Source organism: Phyllobates terribilis, unplaced genomic scaffold, assembly GCF_046119375.1.
Source record: "Phyllobates terribilis strain yellow unplaced genomic scaffold, ASM4611937v1 Scaffold_10__3_contigs__length_209671492, whole genome shotgun sequence".
Classification (NCBI taxonomy): Eukaryota; Metazoa; Chordata; class Amphibia; order Anura; family Dendrobatidae; genus Phyllobates; species Phyllobates terribilis.
In genome coordinates, this window is record NW_027362770.1 from 157,170,175 (window position 1) to 157,192,777 (window position 22,603).

Genomic DNA, 22,603 nt, shown 5'->3' on the forward strand with positions numbered 1-22,603 from the left:
ACTTGTCCACGTGTTTGCGGTTAGGCTGTCCTTCAAATAGGGGCGGCTGGGGACCGTTTATGGCCCCCCCGCCGCCCCCAGGTGGCTGGGGACCATGTGTAGGCACCCGGCTGCGGGGCGGCTGGGCACTGAGTATGGATACCAGGCCGCCGATGGAGCCATGACGTGGTGGCCAGATTCCGCCTCCAATTGCCTAAAAGTCCCAATTTCAAGTGCAAGCAAGCAGTATGGTATTGCAGCCTGGGGGTGGGTGGGTGGCAGGCTGCATACTTGCGCTTGCATTGCAAGGAATGGGGGAGGTACAATTGAACACTGCCCTGGGACAATGACTTGCACGGGGATAGTTGCAAGTCTGCATCTTCTGATGCGGCAAGGATCACTTCTGATGGGCACACTTTTAGGCAGTGACCTGGGTGTCAGAGATGCTTCCAGGGGTCTTCCCCATGCTGTTCCCATGTCTTTTCAGCACTGTATGCATGTGTCACACAGCACATGGCCAGATAAGGTTGTAAAATGTTAAAATGACATTTCCTGGTGAATGCATTTGTCACGGTTGAAAGCAATACAAAAGTGCAAAAACGCATAAAAAATGCTACTTGTGAACATAGCTCAAGGTGTGGAGGAGTATTTTTGTTTTTGGTTATTTATTTTACCTTATACACAAGTCTTTACCCTGGAAAAGAAATTCCTTAACATATTTCACAGGAAAAAAGTTTCAGTTTCGTTTTTGAACGTTTTATTGTGAGCCCGTAAAAGTGGCTTAATACCTCTGACCACGTTGTTGACAGCAGTGACCTGGGGGTCAGAAATGCTTCCTGGGGCGATCCTCATCCTGTCCCCATGTCATTTGAGCACTGTCACTATCGTTTTGGGCACTTGTTAGGCTTTTAAAAGACTGCCAGGGGTGCCGCCGCAAAAATGCTCGGGTCTCCCATAGACTAACATTGGGCTCGTTGCTCGGGTCGAGCACCCTAGTATCACGGTGAGCTTGGCCCGAGCTTCGAGCACCCGAGCTTTTTAGTGCTCGATCAACACTACTCATTGCATCTGCTTCGATGATATGCCCGCCCCTGGTGCAGTGAGTAGCTGGGACCCCTGACACCACAGCTGAGCCTGGAGCACATGCAAGGCCGTCCCTGGGACGCCATACTATGTACATTACCAACATCAGCAGCTGGGTGAGCAGTCTGTAATTATAACACAGGCGTTATCACATTATCATTATGATGCAATTAAGGTTATTTATTATTATATGCACAATACATTTGAACTGGCACAGAATAAACATGAATTACTGTTATATCATGATGACACATGAGGAGATTGCTATTATTGCACTGTATATGTAGCGCCCCGAGGGCTCGGCCGCTACAGGGGTATTGCACCTCTGCCAGAGGTGTGATATTCCACTCCCGGGTAAGGATGGAGTGTGGACCAGGGCTCAGTTAGCTGCATGCATCACACACATCCCATTTCCGAGGGACAGCTCAACGGTGCTCCCACTAGACAGAAGTGCAGGCACGACAGCATCTGTCCCTGGCTGGAGTGGGGAGGGGGGAGGAAAACCCAGTGATGTAGGAGCAGAAGGGGATGGTTTCTGAGCGTAGGTAGGAGCTCAGACACCTGAGCTCACACACTAGGGGAAGGTATATAAGGTGGGCAACATCTTAGTTCTGGGTTGAGTTCAGTGAGAGAAGGAGTTCAGCCAGAGAGGGCTGACAGGGAGCTGTGGCTCAGTCCGGGCCCAGCTCCGCGAGGCAGGCCTAGGGTGAAGGCCATAGCCAGAAGGAAGGAACAGAAACAGAAAGGAACAGAAACAGAAAGGAACAGGAACAGAAAGGATCAGGAACAGAAAGGAACAGAAAAGGAAGAGAAGTCCCCAAAGTGTAGAAGGGCTCAGGAACAAGAAGGCAGAAGGGACCCTAAGGACCCAGGAAATTACGGGTGACGGGTCAGGTGAGAAAAGTTTACCAGGTCCCAAATTGGTGGAGGAGAAACTACCCTCAGCCAAAAACTGGAGGTCGTGATCATTACTTGGTGCGACCCCCTACTAAACCTTGCTAGGAAGGCACCATATAGGATAGCGGGAAACGGGGCCCACGTTTACCCACATAGATCCGCGGCAGCTGGACAAAAGCTTGGTCACTGGTGGGGCATGAGCCAGAGGAAGGATAGAAGGGAGTCCTGTGCCATACTCCGGAATTGCCTGGGGGTTGACCGAGCCCCTCACCTGGTGGACACGGCACGGCTCGGGCAGTCATTACCTGTACAGAAGTGACTTGGAGTATACGAACTGTGAGTAAAAGACCCTGGACTGCAATATGTTGTCTTTGTGCTTCTTACTTCGCCAGCACTAACGATACTGGGACTCCCTGCACCATCACCCCCACCATCTACTACATTGCCCTGAGGCTACACTCCTCCCGTGGGGAGTTATACTAACTCAGCTGCACACACCATCAGCCTCAGGGGACTGCCTTGCAGCGGCGGTTCATGATAGCCGCAATCCACGGGTGGCGTAGTCGGACATTACCTAAAGCACATAGGAGACTGCCACTGGTCTGACCACCCTGAGCCACGGGACCGGGTCGCCACTACTACTCCCAGCATTGCCCTGTAGCCCGGTCCCGAGTGCCTCACGGCCCAGGGGGCGAGTCATATACATATGCACTATGCTTTCCTGATGTATAGTGATTAATCACTGATTATGGCGTGTACCCTATATATATCTTGTTTATGCCGTGTTAATGGCTTGAGAAAGGCTCACAATGTGAAGCCCGAAATGTTGCACATACATGGGGAATGAAGATCAGTTTTTTCAGTATCTCGCGCCTGGAGTGCTGTGACTTTTTTTGCCGTATATCACTATAAATAAATATGTATCTATAGCCATCTCTGTTCATATGCTTACATTATTTATATGTAGCACAATAACTGCATACATGCGTCATGTATTATACAAACTAGAGCGAATCCATCAGCAGGATCTATTGTAGAACTTGCACACTTCTTCGGCCGGTATTCAGACTCATCATCTTGGATGTATGCGGCACTTAACACAAGAGCGACTATTTCTGACTGAATAACTTTACATGATCCTGATCCGATTCCCATGGAGACCTGTGAATCTTTTTATTCAGCTCTACATTACACTATTATATATGACTAGATGGTGGCCCGATTCTAACGCATCGGGCATTCTAGAATATGTATGCGGCCGACCGGGCGCAATCAGCAGAGCGTTGTTTAAATTTGGCGCCAATATCGCTGATTGGTCGCGACCGGTCACCGCGTCAAATCAGTAAAGCGGTGTTTAAATTTGGCGCCAATAATGCTGATTAGTCGTGGCTGGTGTCCGCGACCAATCAGCAGAGCGTTGTTTAAATTTGGCGCCAATATCGCTGATTGGTCGTGGCTGCCAGCCACAACCAATCAGCAGAGCATTGTTTAAATTTGGCGCCAATCTCGCTGATTGGTCGTGGCTGGAGTCCGCGACCAATCAGCAGAGCGCTGTTTAAATTTTGCACCAAAATCGCTGATTGGTCGTGGCTGGAGTCCGCGACCAATCAGCACAGCAGTGTTTAAATGTGTCGGCAAAATCACTGATTGGTCGTGGGCAGCATCCGCGACCAATCAGCACAGCAGTGTTTAAATGTGGCCCCAAAATCGCTGATTGGTCGCGGGCAGCATCCGCGACCAATCAGCACAGCAGTGTTTAAATGTGGCGCCAAAATCGCTGATTGGTCGCGGGCAGCGGCCGCGACCAATCAGCACAGCAGTGTTTAACTTTTGCGCCAAGATCACTGATTGGTCGCGGTCTCCAATCAGCGAATCGCATTGGTGAGGACCGGGGAGCAGAATCGTATTGGTGAGGACCGGGGAGCGCCGCTGCCTGTGCGGCTCCTTCCGCTGCGAGATTTCGGGAGATGAGCGGCTTCTCGCAGCAGAAGTATCCTGACCCGCAGCACCGCTCCCCGGTCCTCCCTTGACACCCTAGCCACATGGTTGTCATCGCTGCTGCCTGTGCGGCTACTTCCGCTGCGAGAAGCCGGGAGATGAGCGCCTCGCGCCGGTCATGTCCCGGCTGCATCTCCGTCCCGCAGATGGCTCCGGCGGTCGAGGTCCTTCTGCTGCTACCGTCCGGGAGATGAGCACCTCGCGCCGGTCATCTCCCGGCTGCATCTCCGTCCTGCAGATGGCTCCGACGGTCGAGGTTCTTCTGCTGCTACCGGCCGGGAGATGGGCGCCTTGCGCCGGTCATGTCCCGGCTGCATCTCCGTCCCGCAGATGAGCCGCTAACGGCCACCATCTTTTTTGAGAAATCCCACGGCGCTGATTGGCCGCTGCCGGACCAATGAGCGACGTGGGATTTCCAGGACAGACAGACAGACAGAAAGACAGACAGACAGACGGGATAACACGATTATATATATAGATGCTGGTTACACAGTGATTTTGGCCATGGCAATCACGCTACCATGTAGCAGCACAGAACGAAGTTTGGCAGCTTGACCTATGTTATGATGAAACAGGGTGTAACCGCAGCATAAGCCAGACTGTGTGTGTAGGGTAACGTCACTGCCATGCGACATCTTTGCCTGCCATACAAACGTCAGCTGCTGGCCTCTGATTAGCCAGCGGTGTGAATTGCAGTGCAGGGACCCAGCGTGTCACTGCACCGCAACACACTTCAGCTGACTGTGCATCCTCTGGTGCACATCTAACTGCAGTAGGCACTGGCGTCAGCATGGGCCCAGTGGCACTTTCTGCGACCACAAGCATTTCGCCCCTGGGTAATGTATAGGACATGTGATGACTCTATCACCATTGTGGATGTGGTGTGGTGATCGGTGCTGCACTGCCACAGATAAAAGCACAGGATCAATGCTCAGTCAGCACCAATGATAAAATGAATGAGGTCAGCGCTGGGGCAGATTACTAACAGCCAATGCTGTGTACTGGGCGGGCAGAAGGCAGAGCTGCACAATGGAGCCGGGCAGTGCCAGCTCTGGTTGTGGGATTAGAAAAGAAAGCACAGGGAGTTGCCCAGTCTGGAGAGCAGCATGAAAACAAAAAGGGGTCAGGAAATGAAGTGAAATTACAGAGGAAGGAAAGGTAGAGACCTAAACCATTTATTCAGGTGTTGTACAAATTTTGCTGCCAAGTGGTAAAAGGTGGTTTTGCTGCAAGGTGGTTAAAGATGGTTTTCTGCCAGGTGGTTTCGCAGCCAGGTGGTTTTGCTGCCAGGTGGTTTTGCTGCCATGTAGTAAAAGGTGGTTTTGCTGCCAGGTGGTAAAAGGTGGTTTTGCTGCCAGGTGGTAAAAGATGGTATTGCTGCCAGGTGGTAAAAGATGGTATTGTTGCCAGGTGGTTAAAGATGGTATTGCTGCCAGGTGGTTAAAGATGGTATTGCTGCCAGGTGGTTAAAGATGGTATTGCTGCCAGGTGGTTAAAGATGGTATTGCTGCCAGGTGGTAAAAGATGGTATTGTTGCCAGGTGGTTAAAGATGGTATTGTTGCCAGGTGGTTAAAGATGGTATTGCTGCCAGGTGGTTAAAGATGGTATTGCTGCCAGTTGGTTAAAGATGGTATTGCTGCCAGGTGGTTAAAGATGGTATTGCTGCCAGTTGGTTAAAGATGGTATTGCTGCCAGGTGGTTAAAGATGGTATTGCTGCCAGGTGGTTAAAGATGGTGTTGTTGCCAGGTGGTTAGAGATGGTATTTCTGCCAGGTGTTTAAAGGTGGTATTGCTGCCAGGTGGTTAAAGATGGTATTGCTGCCAGTTGGTTAAAGATGGTATTGCTGCCAGTTGGTTAAAGATGGTATTGCTGCCAGGTGGTTAAAGATGGTATTGCTGCCAGGTGGTTAAAGATGGTGTTGTTGCCAGGTGGTTAGAGATGGTATTTCTGCCAGGTGTTTAAAGTGGTATTGCTGCCAGGTGGTTAGAGATGGTATTTCTGCCAGGTGTTTAAAGTGGTGTTGTTGCCAGGTGGTTAGAGATGGTATTTCTGCCAGGTGTTTAAAGGTGGTATTGCTGCCAGGTGTTTAAAGGTGGTATTGCTGCCAGGTGTTTAAAGGTGGTATTGTTGCCAGGTGGTAAAAGGTGGTTTTGCTGCCAGGTGGTAAAAGGTGGTTTTCCTATATAGAGTGGAGATATAACAAACAATAATGTTAAAGCACATTTCAGTCACAAGATATTGATGAACTATCCTCAGTACCTACAATATATCATAAAAGTGAGCACACCCCTAAGTGTAAATGGCACCAAGGAGAAGCCGTGTGCTGCTGGAAAATTACACGTTTGAAGAATAGGACGGCCGCTCAGCCCTGTTAAGCTGGATACACATGGGGGGTGAAGGAGAATTAAAAAAAACGCAAAAGGATGCGAAAAATAAATCTCCTGTTGGGCTGAGTGTATATTAACAATAACTATACAGATCTGGAGCTTTGTGTAAAACATTGTCATTGGGGGAATGATGTGTTAAATGCCCAAATGCAGACAAAGAACAGCAGACATAGAAAACTGTTTCAGATCCAGATTGACTACCATGAATGATAATAGTCAGTAATAAGTTAGTAAATGTTTAGCGCACTGGAAATTTCAATCTTAAAAGGAGAGGCAACATATTATAGAATGACGGTGAGCCCTGGGGGTGACATGTACGGAATGGATCTTGTATACTCACTGCTTTACATTCTGCAGCAGAAATAGGACAAGAAGGATAGAAGCCTAAAAGAAAGATAGAAACAAAGAAATATCAGTGTTAAGAAAAGCATCCTCTATTCCCAGAGATCCCATGATATTGAGTGCACTCGCTTACTCTACATCCTCCATTCCCAGAGATCCCATGATATTGAGTGCACTCGCTTACTCTACATCCTCCATTCCCAGAGATCCCATGATATTGAGTGCACTCGCTTACTCTACATCCTCCATTCCCAGAGATCCCATGATATTGAGTGCACTCGCTTACTCTACATCCTCCATTCCCAGAGATCCCATGATACCGAGTATACTCGCTTATTCTACAGCCTCCATTCCCAGAGATCCCATAATATTGAGTGCACTCACTTACTCTACAGCCTCTATTCCCAGAGATCCCATAATATTGAGTGCACTCGCTTACTCTACAGCCTCTATTCCCAGAGATCCCATGATATTGAGTGCACTCGCTTACTCTACATCCTCCATTTCCAGAGATCCCATGATATTGAGTGCACTCGCTTACTCTACATCCTCCATTCCCAGAGATCCCATGATACCGAGTATACTCGCTTACTCTATATCCTCCATTCCCAGAGATCCCATGATACCGAGTATACTCGCTTATTCTACAGCCTCCATTCCCAGAGATCCCGTGATATTGAGTGCACTCACTTACTCTACATCCTCTATTCCCAGAGATCCCGTAATATTGAGTGCACTGGCTTACTCTACATCCTCTATTCCCAGAGATCCCATGATATTGAGTGCACTCGCTTACTCTACATCCTCTATTCCCAGAGATCCCATGATATTGAGTGCACTGGCTTACTCTACATCCTCCATTCCCAGAGATCCCATGATATTGAGTGCACTCGCTTACTCTACATCCTCCATTCCCAGAGATCCCATGATACCGAGTATACTCGCTTATTCTACAGCCTCCATTCCCAGAGATCCCATGATATTGAGTGCACTCACTTACTCTACATCCTCTATTCCCAGAGATCCCATAATATTGAGTGCACTGGCTTACTCTACATCCTCTATTCCCAGAGATCCCATGATACCGAGTGCACTCGCTTACTCTACATCCTCCATTCCCAGAGATCCCATGATACCGAGTATACTCGCTTATTCTACAGCCTCCATTCCCAGAGATCCCGTGATATTGAGTGCACTCACTTACTCTACATCCTCCATTCTCAGAGATCCCATGATATTGAGTGCACTCGCTAACTCTACATCCTCCATTCCCAGAGATCCCAAGATATTGAGTGCACTCGCTTACTCTACATCCTCTATTTCCAGAGATCCCATGATATTGAGTGCACTCGCTAACTCTAAATCCTCAATTCCCAGAGATCCCATGATACTGAGTATAATCGCTTACTCTACATCCTCCATTCCCAGAGATCCCATGATACCGAGTATACTCGCTTACTCTACAGCCTCCATTCCCAGAGATCCCATGATATTGAGTGCATTCGCTTACTCTACATCCTCCATTCCCAGAGATCCCATAATATTGAGTGCACTCGCTTACTCTACGTCCTCCATTCCCAGAGATCCCATGATACCGAGTATACTCGCTTACTTTACAGCCTCCATTCCCAGAGATCCCGTGATATTGAGTGCACTCGCTTACTCTACAGCCTCCATTCCCAGAGATCCCATGATATTGAGTGCACTCGCTTACTCTACATCCTCCATTCCCAGAGATCCCAAGATATTGAGTGCACTCGCTAACTCTACATCCTCTATTTCCAGAGATCCCATGATATTGAGTGCACTCGCTAACTCTACATCCTCCATTCCCAGAGATCCCAAGATATTGAGTGCACTCGCTTACTCTACATCCTCTATTTCCAGAGATCCCATGATATTGAGTGCACTCGCTAACTCTACATCCTCCATTCCCAGAGATCCCAAGATATTGAGTGCACTCGCTTACTCTACATCCTCCATTCCCAGAGATCCCATGATACCGAGTATACTCGCTTACTCTACATCCTCCATTCCCAGAGATCCCATGATACCGAGTATACTCGCTTATTCTACAGCCTCCATTCCCAGAGATCCCGTGATATTGAGTGCACTCGCTAACTCTACATCCTCCATTCCCAGAGATCCCAAGATATTGAGTGCACTCGCTTACTCTACATCCTCCATTCCCAGAGATCCCATGATACCGAGTATACTCGCTTACTCTACATCCTCCATTCCCAGAGATCCCATGATACCGAGTATACTCGCTTATTCTACAGCCTCCATTCCCAGAGATCCCGTGATATTGAGTGCACTCACTTACTCTACATCCTCTATTCCCAGAGATCCCATGATACAGAGTATACTCGCTTATTCTACAGCCTCCATTCCCAGAGATCCCGTGATATTGAGTGCACTCGCTAACTCTACATCTTCCATTCTCAGAGATCCCATGATATTGTGTGCACTCACTTACTCTACAGCCTCCATTTCCAGAGATCTCATGATACTGAGTGCACTCGCTTACTCTACATCCTCAATTCCCAGAGATCCCATGATATTGTGTGCACTCACTTACTCTACAGCCTCCATTTCCAGAGATCCCATGATATTGAGTGCACTCGCTAACTCTACATCCTCCATTCCCACAGATCGCATGATATTGAGTATACTCGCTTACTCTACATCCTCCATTCCCAGAGATCGCATGATATTGAGTGCACTCGCTAACTCTACATCCTCCATTCCCAGAGATCGCATGATATTGTGTGCACTCACTTACTCTACAGCCTCCATTCCCAGAGATCCCATGGTATTGAGTGCACTCACTAACTCTACATCTTCCATTCTCAGAGATCCCATGATATTGTGTGCACTCACTTACTCTACAGCCTCCATTTCCAGAGATCTCATGATACTGAGTGCTCTTGCTTACTCTACAAATATGTCCAGAAGACTCATGAAATGTGAGCGGATCTACTGTTCTTCTTGGACAGTAGGCAAGTAGCACAGTTTATAGTCTGTCCTGGTCACCATCTGAATGAATTAAAATGCCCGGTACTTCAGCTCGTACCATTCAAGTGAATAAAACCGCCATCGATTAACTCTTCACTGACATCCACTATACATGTAGGGTGCAAGTCGGTAGCAGGTGTATGGAGCGGGCTCTGGGGGAGAGCTCGCCCCATGACCAACAAATAATGGCTGTGACACACAGCCAGAACCTACCTATAACAGCCTAGGCTGTTAACCTATTAAATACCATGGTCAAACTCTGACAGCGGCATTAATATTGCGTCGGCATTGGGGCATCATAATACGTGCCGATATAAAGTGATCGCAGGATGCAGATGAAGACCTCTTTGCCCATCATCACGGAGAAACCCAGCCAGTCCGTTGTGGTAAAATAAATGGTGTCATTCAAAAGTACAACTCGTCCTGCAAAAACTCATGCCCTCATACGTCTATGTGGACAGAAAAAAGTTATGGCTCTTGGAGGAAGGGGAGGAAAATACAAAAACGCAAAAAAACGGAAACTGGCCATGTCCAGAAGGGGTTAGACAATGCTTGTCTATTCTAGGGATAGGACATGAACTTTCTAGTCCCAGGAGAAGGCTTTTACCTCTAGTAATTACTATCCCAGACTTGAGCTCGGGCAGGAGGTAGAACTATAGGCCGCACATTACTATAAGACGCAGCCCAGGTTTAGAGAGCAGAAAAGAGATTTCCTATTAATTAAAGTTTCCCTGTGGTATAAAGACGTGGAGGGGTTAATATCACTAACTTTACTACACAAGGGGAGAATAAGGAGGCAATGGATCTATTCTGAGCTCTTACCTGCTCCTGATGGTCTTCTTCGTCCCTTTGATATTGGTCTTCTTCCTACAATACATGAAACATATATCATGTCATGGAAATGTGCAGTAACGGGGGATTAGGATCTGTAAAGGTTCCTTCTCAGGAGTGTGGCGGACAGAGGAAATTCCCCAGTTTCTCACTCCAACCCAAATACTTTCTTAGCACAATATGTCCATTTCCTCCATCACACAGATAAAGGGGTCTCCCAGGATTAAAATACTGATGACCAATCGTTAGGATCTGCCCCCAATTCCAGGGAAGCAGACGTCCGGATCCAGATGGAGATCCCACTGATTAGCTGACCCTGACTGTTACACCTGTGCAGATTGGGGGTCACAGGGCCTACATACATTAATGCTTGGTTCAGATGTCCATGGAGTGCGGTCTGAGTACAGACCCCCATCACTGACCGCCCAAACATGACCTCCCCATAGCCAAACACTGAGACAGCAACACTATCAGAAGGATTTGTATAGTTGGACCAAATTGGACAAAATGATGTAAAATACTAAAAGAGACATTGTCACATGCTAAGTCAAAGTTTCTCAACAGGTGCATGTTAAATAATAATTAAAGCTCCATAGCTAGCACCTAGTGACATTACTGTAGACAAATCGCTAATCATAGATATTCAGCGAAGGGAAAAACACGCTCAAAACTACTCAGCAGGTGATTTAATCATAAAATATAACTTTTATTAAATATATAATTAAGAGAAAAGTACACCAAAGAATATGGCAGAGACAGTGCAAAACATACATATCTAAAATACCATCATGCTCAATGGACACAGAGGTCCACGATTGAGATACCCACAAGGTCTATAATACTAGACCCTAATGCACCTAATCAACTGATCTCTAATATGTGTAGCCCAGGTAGTGTATATCTAGTGATCAAAATTCATTCAGCCTAACTGTATGGCAGTATAGAAGTGTAGATGACCACTTAGTATAATACTAAAATATACCTGGGCTGAGGGCTGACTGAGGGGAAGCTCTCATGTGGACCACGCATCCACCCCGACGCGCGTTTCGGCGTTACCTTCTTCAGGGGGCGTTTTGCACTGTCTCTGCCATATTCTTTGGTGTACTTTTCTCTTAATTATATATTTAATAAAAGTTATATTTTATGATTAAATCACCTGCTGAGTAGTTTTGATCGCGTTTTTCCCTTCGCTGGACATGCTAAATCCTGTACTGCAGCAATGAATGTGACCGCTGCAGCTAATCGCTGTCCTTGTGCCATTTACCATCTTTGGTCAATTGTTTTATATTGGAAAACCACATTAATGTGACTGATATGGGAGGAATGAGAATAAGTGATGTTGCAGCTACGTTCCATTTCTATTATAGGTACACATTTATATCTTCTATTAACAGTAAATATCTGCACTTACGGAACTGCGATCTTCTCGTTGACCGCGTCCTCCATTATCTCTTCTGGGGTCTCCTCCCTATAGGACATGAAACAGAGATCATCCTATGTGTTAGGCGAGAGCAATAAGTACCAGGGTCACTACAAATACTGTCCTCCACCAGCGGGTCAGAGAAAACACAACCTTGTATAATGTATCAGGCGGGTCAGATAGTGTTATATGTCCAGAAATAACATACGTACTCGATGGATCCAAGGGTCGGACGCCAGACAGGTTTTGGAAACCTATCAGGAATGAAAGTCCATGGAGTAGTCAGGATTTTGTGGATCCATCTTTAGGAGAAGTGAAGAAAAGAAAATTAGTGACAAAGATTTCACAACAGCGAATGTATCACAGCGACCTCAGACCCGCAATGATCCGACAAAGGTGACATATCGGGGCGATCGCACCACTTAGGATGTATTGTGACTGCAGGGGGCGCCACTCTCTAATAACAGCTTCCTCTCCCTGCAGCTTCGTTCTCAGCTCAGGATGATGAAGGGTTAAATAATGTGTTTTTTTACTGGACCCTTTAGTTTTTGATACAGTCCAAGGCCCACATTTATCAAAGTAATTTAACCAGAATTCTGGCATAAATTGAATTAAAAAGTCACAACATTATGGCACAACTTGGAGTTGCTCAAAATTTTGCAACTTTTGGCGTTTTCACATCAGTTTCTCCCAGTTCCGTCAAAATGGGCATAGCTGTGACAGAACAGGGGTGCAGCAGGGGCGTCACACCACTGCTCATCTAATACATGACATGCTGTGGCATTCCCTACTCCAGACTAAGACTGGAGTAAGATTTCTGGCGTGGCGCACAGAGGTGCTCGCCACTCGTCAGATGCTCCTGATTCATTGATTCATGACGAGCGAGACACCCCCTCATGGATCAGGAGAGTCTGACGCCACTACGTCCCCTCATCAAGACTTGATGTATCAGGACCTTAGTTTTTCTTTTTTAATATAACTCCGATGCAGTTTTTTGTGCTATTAACAAAAGTAACTGTTTCTTAAAGTTAAAATTAGTCAAGTCATTAAGGGGTTAAATTGCACTTTTAGAAGGAATAAGAATGGTTTTCAGCAATTACTTTCTATTTCATCTGCACTTGTGATTACATGTGGGGTCCGGTGCTCTTATAGTATCACATTCCTACATCGTACACCCAACTGTGACCGACAGAAAAGAAGGTGATGTGTTGTGAAGGGCACTGAGTGGTCTATCACAGTAGAATACCCCCGTATGTGACTCACCTCCATACTATATATTCCCGTAGTATGACACCCAGCGATGCTCCCCCATACAGTATGATGACCCAGTGATTACACCCCACGATGCTCCCCCATACAGTATGATGACCCAGTGATTACACCCCACGATGCTCCCCCATACAGTATGATGGCCCAGTGATTACACCCCACGATGCTCCCCCATACAGTATGATGGCCCAGTGATTACACCCCACGATGCTCCCCCATACAGTATGATGACCCAGTGATTACACCCCACGATGCTCCCCCATACAGTATGATGGCCCAGTGATGACACCCAGCGATGCTCCCCCATACAGTATGATGACCCAGTGATTACACCCCACGATGCTCCCCCATACAGTATGATGACCCAGTGATTACACCCCACGATGCTCCCCCATACAGTATGATGGCCCAGTGATTACACCCCACAATGCTCCCCCATACAGTATGATGACCCAGTGATTACACCCCACGATGCTCCCCCATACAGTATGATGACCCAGTGATTACACCCCACGATGCTCCCCCATACAGTATGATGACCCAGTGATTACACCCCACGATGCTCCCCCATACAGTATGATGACCCAGTGATTATACCCCACGATGCTCCCCCATACAGTATGATGACCCAGTGATTATACCCCACGATGCTCCCCCATACAGTATGATGGCCCAGTGATTACACCCCACGATGCTCCCCCATACAGTATGATGACCCAGTGATGACACCCCACGATGCTCCCCCATACAGTATGATGACCCAGTGATTACACCCCACGATGCTCCCCCATACAGTATGATGACCCAGTGATTACACCCCACGATGCTCCTCCATACAGTATGATGGTCCAGTGATTACACCCCACGATGCTCCCCCATACAGTATGATGGCCCAGTGATGACACCCCACGATGCTCCCCCATACAGTATGATGGCCCAGTGATTACACCCCACGATGCTCCCCCATACAATATGATGACCCAGTGATGACACCCTGCGATGCTACCACATACAGTATGATGGTCCAGTGATTACACCCCACGATGCTCCCCCATACAGTATGATGGCCAAGTGATGACTCCCCGCGATGCTCCCCCATACAGTATGATGGTCCAGTGATTATGTAGCACCCTGAGGATTCGGCTGCTACAGGGGTATTGCACCTCAACCCAGAGGTGTGATATTCCACTCCCGGGTAAGGATGGAGTGTGGAACTGAGCTCAGAAAGCTGCATGCACTACACACATCCCATTTCCGAGGAACAGACCAACGGTACTCCCACTTAGAAATGTGCAGGTACGACCGAGTCTGTTCCTGGCTGGAGTGGGAGGGGGGTGGTACATCCCAGTAGTGTAGGGGCAGATAGGGGGAGCAGCCTGGGTAAAGATAGGAGCTCATTGGGTGCTGGTCACCTGAGCTCACACATAGAGGGAGTATATAAGGTGGGCACCATCAAAGATCAGGGTCAGTCAGTCAGTCTGTGAGAAGTCAGTCAGTCTTTTGCAGAGTCAGAGGAAGAAAGCAGAAGAGCAGAGCAGCCCCAGAGCAAGAGTGAGAGAGGAGAGAAAGAAAGACCCAGAGGGGGAGACAGAAGGAACTCTGAGAACCCAAGTACAACCCTAGGGTGAAGAGTTGGCAACAGGGTACCGGATCCCAAACTGGTGGGGGCTAAAGCATACCTCAGCCAGAGACCAGAGGCCGTGGGCAGGATCTGCCACGGCCACCCACCACATCCACCCTGAAGGCAAACCACGTGTAGGGTCAGGGAACCCAAGGCCAAGGGTCTCCCAACAGAAGGCCCGAGGGAGCTGGACCTAGGTGGATCCCTGGTGGGGACGGCTAGAAGAAAGGACAAGAAGGAGGGCTCAGGGACACGCTCCGGACTTGCTTGGGGGTTGGCTGAATCCAGGACCTGGTGGACGCAGCACGGCTCGGGTGGTCACTCAAGGCCGGAGTGACCGGAATATCTGCAGTAAGTAAACACCCTGAACTGCACAACCCGACTCTGTCTTTAATTATCATCTACGCTGCACCACCACAACCCCCATCCTCTGCACCTGACCCCCTGAGGCCATACCCCTCCCGTTGGGGGTTATACTATCTAAAGCTGCACCAACACCATCAGCCTCAGCGGACCCTGCTGCAGCGGCGGCCGTAGTGACCGCAATCCAACGGGTGGCGTAGTCGACATAACGAACTTTGTAACATCTGTAGGACTGCCACATACTCTGAGCTTGACACCCTGGGCACGGACCGGGTCACAGCCACTCGGAGACTACAACCCCCATCTGATCCGGCTCCGGGTATTCCCCTAAAGAATATGGCCCAGGGGGTGCGTCAACTTTGGCGTAGTCGGCAGGATAACGTGCCCGCAACACCCGGGTACTGCGTGCCTGAAGAAAAGAACAAGTTTACCTCAAAAGGAAGTCTCCTGCCGGTTCCGGAGGGTCCCCGCCATCGGACTCCATCACAGGTCGATTCCCGCCGGTTGTCCGCCATTGACAGCTTTTTCCCGCCATCTGCGGAGTTTCCCGCCACTGGGAGACGATTCCCGCCATTTCCAAGGGTTTCCCGCCTTGGAAGAGCGGACGCCATTGTGGGCGTGCCAGAGGGTGGCAAGAGGCCGCCTCCCATCGTGGGCCAGGACCGAAAATGGCGCCAAAAGTGGAAACCGCCCCCACCAACAGAGACTGTGATGCTAGAGGTGTCTGTCAGCGTGAAAGAACTGCCCCTGGAGCTGACAATCACCAAGTGGCCCCGGGACCGCCCTCGAAGTGGGAGGACTGAGAAGAAGAGAGCAAAGATGGGTGTCGCCTGGAGCAGTCTGGAGAGAGCGCACCCGGAGACAAGACGTCTGGAGGAGAGTCCAGAAAGAGCCTACCCGGAGATGGAGGGAGAGCCAGGCAGCACCGACCCAGCGGTCAGGAGCCTGATGCGGGCCGCCACTCCAGGCAGCACCGACCCAGTGGTCAGGAGCCTGTTGCCGGTCGCCACTCCAGAAGGCCTGCTGGAGACAACGAGAGGAGAGTAGAGCAGCACCGACCCGTTGGTCAGGAGCCTGCTAGAAGCAACGACCCCACTAGGCTTAGTGGAGGTCCTGGCACAGCTCCCCCGAGATCGGGAGTGTGCACAGACTGCGCTGGAGGGCCTCGCACGGAGGATGGCCCGGGTGCAGCGAGAGACGTTAGCGGAGTGGAGCCGAGAGATGGCCCAGCAGACAAGAACCCGTCAGCGGAGCACGCCACCCGAGACGAGGAGACAGACCGCCTCTGAGGATGGCGCAGGAGGACTGAAGGCCGGAGACGGCGCCGAGAAGGGAGCCGAACGAAAGGAGGCAGGTAAAGGGGACGTCTCTACCCCAAACCGGGAAACCGCGTGCCTGCCCCAGCTCCCCGTCGCAGAGCCCGAAGTACCCCCTGCCGTGCCCGTAACCGCAACGTCACCGCCACAGACTAGGCCTCAACCGGAAGCCGCAGCCGCGACCCCTGTGACGTCACACGCCTCGACCCCGAGCGTGACCAAGCAGGAAGTACTACCAGCCTGGTCGCAGGGCCTAGTACCCCCGGGCGCCGCAATACCAACAGCGCCCCCTACCTCCGCGGAGCCACCGGCCTGGTCGCAGGGCCAAGTAGCCCAGGGCGCCGCCGTCCTTACGGTGCCCTTCACTTTCCAGGTGCCCCAGGCCTGGCCGCAAGGCCTGGGCAAACCGGGCGCCACCACCACCGCGCCCATAAAACCAAGAGTGCCGCATCTGGGAGAAGATCTGTTCGCCCAACATACGTGCCCGGATGGGCAGCCCTTTATATGGCCACCGGAGTTTCACCATCCCCGACTCCGGAAAGAGAGACCCCTAGACGAGCCCCTGATTCCGGTTCCAAAGCCCGTAAAAAGGACCTCGCCCCCGCTAGAGGAGGCACAGTTTGAGTGGGACCCCACCGGAGAAGATCTCATGGGGTTCACTCAGGAGACTCGGGCAGCCGCAGCGGAGCGTGCAGAGTGCTGCCGCCAGCAGCTCGAGGTCTTTGAGAGGGAGCGGAGAGAGAGGCGGGTCCGGGAACAACAAGCCCAAATAAAGAGCGCGGAGCAGAAGAGCCGGGCCAGGAGGAGTCCCCGTGCAGCTCATGGTCCCCCTTCCACCGGGACTGTGATCAAGTTTAATATGCAGCACGGGTGGGGCTTCATCCGAGATCACCGCACCCCAGGCGACGTCTTCGTGACAAGAAGAGACGTTGAGTCCCACCTACCGGAGGGACACAGAGGACGTGACCTGTATGTAGGGGACGAGGTCACCTTCACCCGGCACAAGTGTGCCAAAGGACCCTACGCCCTCCATGTGCATCGCCTGACGGAGGAGGAGCTGCGGTGTGAGGAAGAGCAAGAGGACCCGGACGGGTCTGAAGCTAAAGTTAATCACAAAGAAAGAGCAGGAGGACGTCGTCGTTGAGTACAGCAGAGTAGAAGCTGTATATAGTTGCCCGTCGGGGCACAGTGAACCGTAGCTGCTATTATAGTCCCCGTTGGGACCAGAGAATTGAACTGTTACCCGTATTTCCCTTAATCCCTCTGACCGAGGACTGAGAGCGGTCATCCCTTTCCTAAATACCTGGCCGAGGACTGAGAGCGGCCATATCCCCTTGTATATAGTTGCGCTTCCTAAAGCGCCCCCTACCGGTTTTATAGGAAGACCATTTTTCTAGAGAAACTGTTGCACTTTTCCTGGGCACACGTTGCACAGTGTCCGGAGGAGGAGCTAGAAGCAAGAGAAGTCTACGAGAATGTTATTTATGAAAAAAAAAGTTTTATTGCTGATATATATGTTTTATATGTTTTTATTATGTTGTTTATGCAAAAATTGTATGTTTTGGTGTTTTTATATCTTACAGCCCGAGGACGTGCTGTGATTTACCAGGGGGGAATGTAGCACCCTGAGGATTCGGCTGCTACAGGGGTATTGCACCTCAACCCAGAGGTGTGATATTCCACTCCCGGGTAAGGATGGAGTGTGGAACTGAGCTCAGAAAGCTGCATGCACTACACACATCCCATTTCCGAGGAACAGACCAACGGTACTCCCACTTAGAAATGTGCAGGTACGACCGAGTCTGTTCCTGGCTGGAGTGGGAGGGGGGTGGTACATCCCAGTAGTGTAGGGGCAGATAGGGGGAGCAGCCTGGGTAAAGATAGGAGCTCATTGGGTGCTGGTCACCTGAGCTCACACATAGAGGGAGTATATAAGGTGGGCACCATCAAAGATCAGGGTCAGTCAGTCAGTCTGTGAGAAGTCAGTCAGTCTTTTGCAGAGTCAGAGGAAGAAAGCAGAAGAGCAGAGCAGCCCCAGAGCAAGAGTGAGAGAGGAGAGAAAGAAAGACCCAGAGGGGGAGACAGAAGGAACTCTGAGAACCCAAGTACAACCCTAGGGTGAAGAGTTGGCAACAGGGTACCGGATCCCAAACTGGTGGGGGCTAAAGCATACCTCAGCCAGAGACCGGAGGCCGTGGGCAGGATCTGCCACGGCCACCCACCACATCCACCCTGAAGGCAAACCACGTGTAGGGTCAGGGAACCCAAGGCCAAGGGTCTCCCAACAGAAGGCCCGAGGGAGCTGGACCTAGGTGGATCCCTGGTGGGGACGGCCAGAAGAAAGGACAAGAAGGAGGGCTCAGGGACACGCTCCGGACTTGCTTGGGGGTTGGCTGAATCCAGGACCTGGTGGACGCAGCACGGCTCGGGTGGTCACTCAAGGCCGGAGTGACCGGAATATCTGCAGTAAGTAAACACCCTGAACTGCACAACCCGACTCTGTCTTTAATTATCATCTACGCTGCACCACCACAACCCCCATCCTCTGCACCTGACCCCCTGAGGCCATACCCCTCCCGTTGGGGGTTATACTATCTAAAGCTGCACCAACACCATCAGCCTCAACGGACCCTGCTGCAGCGGCGGCCGTAGTGACCGCAATCCAACGGGTGGCGTAGTCGACATAAAGAACTTTGTAACATCTGTAGGACTGCCACATACTCTGAGCTTGACACCCTGGGCACGGACCGGGTCACAGCCACTCGGAGACTACAACCCCCATCTGATCCGGCTCCGGGTATTCCCCTAAAGAATATGGCCCAGGGGGCGCGTCAATTACACCCCACAATGCTCCCCCATACAGTATGATGGTCCAGTAATTACACCCCACGATGCTCCCCCATACAATATGATGACCCACTGATGACACCCCGCGATGCTCCCCCATACAGTATGGTAGCCCAGTGATGACACACCGCGATGCTCCCCCATACAGTATGATGGCCCAGTGATTGCACCCCACGATGCTCTTCCATACAGTATGATGGCCAAGTGATTACACCCCACGATGCTCCCCCATACAGTTTGATGGCCCAGTGATTACACCCCGCGATGCTCCCCCATACAGTATGATGGCCCAGTGATGGCACCCCACAATGCTCCCCCATACAGTATGATGGCCCAGTGATTACACCCCGCGATGCTCTTCCATACAGTATGATGGCCCAGTGATTACACCCCACGATGCTCCCCCATACAGTATGATGGTCCAGTGATTACACCCCACGATGCTCCCCCATACAGTATGATGGCCCAGTGATTACACCCCACGATGCTCCCCCATACAGTATGATGGCCCAGTGATTACACCCCACGATGCTCCCCCATACAGTATGATGACCCAGTGATTACACCCCACGATGCTCCCCCATACAGTATGATGGCCCAGTGATGACACCCCACGATGCTCCCCCATACAGTATGATGGCCCAGTGATTACACCCCACGATGCTCCCCCATACAATATGATGACCCAGTGATGACACCCTGCGATGCTACCACATACAGTATGATGGCCCAGTGATTACACCCCACGATGCTCTTCCATACAGTATGATGGCCAAGAGATGACACCCCGCGATGCTCCCCCATACAGTATGATGGTCCAGTGATTACACCCCACAATGCTCCCCCATACAGTATGATGGTCCAGTAATTACACCCCACGATGCTCCCCCATACAATATGATGACCCACTGATGACACCCCGCGATGCTCCCCCATACAGTATGGTAGCCCAGTGATGACACACCGCGATGCTCCCCCATACAGTATGATGGCCCAGTGATTGCACCCCACGATGCTCTTCCATACAGTATGATGGCCAAGTGATTACACCCCACGATGCTCCCCCATACAGTTTGATGGCCCAGTGATTACACCCCGCGATGCTCCCCCATACAGTATGATGGCCCAGTGATGGCACCCCACAATGCTCCCCCATACAGTATGATGGCCCAGTGATTACACCCCGCGATGCTCTTCCATACAGTATGATGGCCCAGTGATTACACCCCACGATGCTCCTCCATACAGTATGATGGCCAAGTGATTACACCCCTCGATGCTCCCCCATACAGTATGATGGCCCAGTGATGACACCCCACGATGCTCCCCCATACAGTATGATGGCCCAGTGATTACACCCCGCGATGCTCCTCCATACAGTATGATGACCCAGTGATGACACCCCACGATGCTACTCTATATAGTATGATGGTCCAGTGATTACACCCCGCGATGCTCCTCCAAACAGTATGATGGCCCAGTGATTACACCCCACGATGCTCCCCCATACAGTATGATGGCCCAGTGATTACACCCCGCGATGCTCCTCCATACAGTATGATGGTCCAGTGATTACACCCCACGATGCTCCCCCATACAGTATGATGGTCCAGTGATGACACCCCGCGATGCTCCTCTATATTGTATGATGGCCCAGTGATTACACCCCGCGATGCTCCCCCATACAGTTTGATGGCCCAGTGAAGACAACCCACGATGCTCCTCTATATAGTATGATGGCCCAGTGATTACACCCCGCGATGCTCCTCCATACAGTTTGATGGCCCAGTGATGACACCCCACGATGCTACTCTATATAGAATGATGGTCCAGTGATTACACCCCGCAATGCTCCTCCAAACAGTATGATGGCCCAGTGATTACACCCCACGATGCTCCCCCATACAGTATGATGGCCCAGTGATTACACCCCGCGATGCTCCTCCATACAGTATGATGGTCCAGTGATTACACCCCACGATGCTCCCCCATACAGTATGATGGTCCAGTGATGACACCCCGTGATGCTCCCCCATACAGTATGATGGCCCAGTGATTACACGCCATGATGCTCCCCCATACAGTATAATGATCCAGTGCTGCATTCCCACCCAAAGGATAATACCTACAGCACACACATTATGATGCCCCTACTCATGACGCCCCAAAATTTGCATCCACATACAGTATGCTGCCCCAAGGCTTTCATCTCGCAGAATGATGCCCCACAGTATAATGCCCCAAGATACTCCTCCACACTCAGCCCAATGCATAATAAAGCCCTCACCAGTGCCCAACCTCAAAACACACAGAATAGTGCAATAGCTAAAAACAAAAAATCTCACAAAGCATTGTTCCCATGATGAGCATGAATCTACAGGCTGCTCTGATCTATACTGTGTGGCTGGACGTTACAGGCGTGATCTAGAGACATCACTGTGTCTGCTGCACCAGACCTGAGACAGTGCAGAGAGCACAGGCTGTGTGGTGGTGTAGGGAGCTGACGGCTCTCTGCTCCACTATTCAACCATATCTATGAGGATACAGATTAAACATGTGCCGACCTCCTGAGACAGTACAGAGAGCACAGGCTGTGTGGTGGTGCAGGGAGCTGACAGCTCTCTGCTCCACTATTCAACCATATCTATGAGGATACAGATTAAACATGTGCCGACCTCCTGAGACAGTACAGAGAGCACAAGCTGTGTGATGGTGCGGGGAGCTGACGGCTCTCTGCTCCACTATTCAACCATATCTATGAGGATACAGATTAAACATGTGCCGACCTCCTGAGACAGTGCAGAGAGCACAGGCTGTGTGATGGTGCGGGGAGCTGACGGCTCTCTGCTCCACTATTCAACCATATCTATGAGGACACAGATTAAACATGTGCCAACCTCCTGAGACAGTGCAGAGCGCACAGGCTGTGTGATGGTGCAGGGAGCTGACGGCTCTCTGCTCCACTATTCAACCATATCTATGAGGATACAGATTAAACATGTGCTGACCTCCTGAGACAGCGCAGAGAGCACAGGCTGTGTGATGGTGCAGGGAGCTGACGGCTCTCTGCTCCACTATTCAACCATATCTATGAGGATACAGATTAAACATGTGCTGACCTCCTGAGACAGTGCAGAGAGCACAGGCTGTGTGATGGTGCAGGGAGCTGATGGTTCTCTGCTCCACTATTCCACCATATCTATGAGGATACAGATTAAACATGTGCCGAC

General features: G+C 50.4%; 1 long non-coding RNA gene across 1 annotated transcript in view; it reads left to right on the forward strand.

Annotated features, from left to right (window-relative positions):
- The first annotated feature begins 5,028 nt into the window (after nt 1-5,028).
- Nucleotides 5,029-22,603, forward strand: part of LOC141164178 (uncharacterized) — a 28,626-nt gene continuing 11,051 nt past the window's right edge. Inside the window, exon 1 of the long non-coding RNA XR_012250866.1 lies at nt 5,029-5,115. This is a non-coding gene — a long non-coding RNA (uncharacterized lncRNA). The remainder of the gene's footprint in view (nt 5,116-22,603) is intronic.